This window comes from Octopus bimaculoides, unplaced genomic scaffold (genome assembly GCF_001194135.2).
Source record: "Octopus bimaculoides isolate UCB-OBI-ISO-001 unplaced genomic scaffold, ASM119413v2 Scaffold_187031, whole genome shotgun sequence".
Taxonomy (NCBI): Eukaryota; Metazoa; Mollusca; class Cephalopoda; order Octopoda; family Octopodidae; genus Octopus; species Octopus bimaculoides.
The window spans coordinates 1,462-4,434 of NW_026338601.1; the positions used below are offsets into that span (position 1 = coordinate 1,462).

Here is a 2,973-nt window from a genome sequence, read left to right on the forward strand (position 1 = left end):
TATACATATACATATATACGACGGGCTTCTTTCAGTTTCCGTCTGCCAAATCCACTCACAAGACTTTGGTCGGCCCGAGGCTATAGTAGAAGACACTTTCCCAAGGTGCCACGCAGTGGGTCTGAACCCGGAACCATGTGGCTGGTAAGCAAGCTACTTACCACACAGCCACTCCTGCACCTATGTTTGTGTAACTGAGATATTTTGCTTGGATTATCTAGTCATTGGTGTTACATTACTTTCTATATTCTGTGACTGTCACAATATACTTTTCTAGACCTGAAATTTTTGTGGGGAAGGGGACCAGTTGCGACCTCAGTACCCAACCGGTATTTAATTTATCGAACTCCAAAGGACGAAAGGCAATGTCGACCTCGGCAAAATTTGAACTCAGAACGTAAAGACAGACGGTCGTAATATAGAAATATTTCTCATGGCACCAGTACACTTGTTTACAGATGCTTACATTTTTAATGTTTTCCGTAAATTTTTCACGGGTCCAGCTTGTTGTTGTTGTTGTTACTATTATTATTATTGAGTGAGAGAACAGTGCATGCCATCAATGTGACACTGGGGTAAAATATACGAAGCCCAGTATACCCATCGTGACTGCCAGTATGATAAGGGTACACCAGGCACATGCATCACAACCATATGTGCACGACATGGTGATCTCATATCAAGATAAACAGCGCATGACCTCGCAGGTGGGGCCCAGTTAGAATTTTCTTCAGGTTGAGTAGCCCATCCCGCTCAAAAGTTCCCTGAAAAAGGTTTGTTTAAGGATGTTGAGCAAAACACTCATGTTTCCAAAGGTGAATTATTAAAACCCCAAAGAATTCCTCTCAACACATGGCTATGATGCTCCCCCACTACTTCTGCTCATGATCAGAGATGCACATATCGTCAGCCACCAAGGGACATGCTCAACTGGTTACGGTCAAACAACTGACAAGCAAATCTGTGGTGTTAAGCAGAATATTTGCTGTAGCCCATCTTTTTATTATTATTATTATTATTATTATTATTATTATTATTATTATTATTATTATTATTATTATTAGTAGTAGTAGTAGTAGTAGTAGCTGTTGTAGTAGTAGTGGTAGCAAAAGTAATGTTTTTCTTCTAAATTATTTTCTGTAGAAACTCGCTTGTTGGCAGAATACAAGAAGTTACAGAGGAGCATGTACATAGACCGACGCCGAAGATCACGTAAGTAGAGCAGCATATCGGACCCTAAGCTTTCCTGTAGTGCGGCATACCACAAACAAATCTGGGATCATTTTGATAATCAAGAGCAAGGACCTTAAATATCCCCACGGGGGATGGCATGGGGAGGAAAACCACTGATAAATCTGGGGCCACTTTGTAAGCCAAGAACAATGGACCTTAAACATTCTTATTGAGACTGCGTATGCGCGGAGTGGGGGGAAATACCACCAACAGATCTTGGGCCCTCACCAACAGATCTAGGATCACTTTGAAAACTAAGAACAAGGGATCCTGAACTTTCCTATTTGGTGTGTGTAGGGGCATACCACCAACAGATTTGGGGTCACTTTGATAACCAAGAACAATGGACCTTAAACATTCTTATTGAGACTGCGTATGCGCGGAGTGGGGGGAAATACCACCAACAGATCTTGGGCCCTCACCAACAGATCTAGGATCACTTTGAAAACAAGGGATCCTGAACTTTCTTATTTGGTGTGTGTAGGGGCATACCACCAACAGATTTAGGGTCACTTTGATAACCAAAAACAATGGACCCTAAACATTCCTATTGAGATTGTGTGTGCGCGGTGTGTGTGTGTGGGGGGGAAATACCACCAACAGATCTTGGGTCTCTTTGATAACCAAGGGCAAGGACCCCTGGATGTATTCTCTGCTCTAAAAAGGAGAGGCCAATTCCGTTTTTGCATCCTTAAACTGGCTCTCAAATGGAACTTGAGAAAATAGTTGGTTAAGGGTTTCTGTAAACCAGTACATTGAACCCTAAATGTTCTGGTGGGATTGGAGAACATACTCACAGAGTGATTCGGGGGGGGGGACTTTGATATCTCTGTCTGTCTGTCTGTCTGTCTGTCTGTCTATTTATCTATCTGTCTACCTGTCTGCCTGTCTGTCTGTCTATCTGTCTGTCTGTCTGTCTGTCTGTCTGTCTATCTATCTATCTGTCTGTCTGTCTGTCTGTCTGTCTCTCTCTCTCTCTCTCTCTCTCTCTCTCTCTCTCTCTCTCTCTCTCTCTCTCTCTGTATCTGTCTGTCTGTCTGTCTCTGTCTGTCTTTCTGCCTCTCTGTATCTCTCTGTCTCTCTGTCTCCATATCTGTCTATCTGTCTCTCTCACCTCCCCCTCTCTCTCTCTCTCTCTCTCTCTCTATATATATATATATATATATATCCATCTCTCTCTCTTTCTATCTCCCTCTCTCTATCTATCTGTCTATCCGTCTATCCGTCTCCACACCACCACACTTATATACTTAAATGTATATTTCTCATTTCTCTTTCCAGTTGAATTCAATTCCAAGCAACAACCGTTTCCGGAACCACTCTTCCATATTGCCATTCCTACAATGGAAACCAATTTCCTGCGAGGCCTTATTGGGGTTCGTGGGGGCAGCGCCCTTGATTTTGTCTTAGTCAAATAACTAACAAAGGCCCTTAACAATGACGGTCTCACATTTACCAGTAATTTCCCTCCAAGTTTCACCTTCATCTCATGTATGCAGAAATAAAAACCGATCAATGTCTGTCTCTCTGTGCCATAACTTCTTATTTCTTCATTGCCCACAAGGGGCTAAACATAGAGGGGACAAACAAGGACGGACAAACGGGATTAAGTCGATTATATCGACCCCAGTGCGTAACTGGTACTTAATTTATCGACTCCCGAAAGGATGAAAGGCAAAGTCGACCTCGGCGGAATTTGAACTCAGAACGTAAAGACAGACGAAATACCTATTTCTTTAT

At 42.5% G+C, this 2,973-nt stretch overlaps 1 long non-coding RNA gene across 1 annotated transcript; it reads left to right on the forward strand.

Moving 5' to 3' along the window:
• Positions 1-1,141: 1,141 nt before the first annotated feature.
• LOC106882061 (uncharacterized) lies at positions 1,142-2,753 on the forward strand. Its single transcript, XR_001410942.2, has 2 exons — positions 1,142-1,212; positions 2,515-2,753. It is a non-coding gene; the product is annotated as an uncharacterized LOC106882061 (long non-coding RNA).
• Positions 2,754-2,973: the final 220 nt, after the last annotated feature.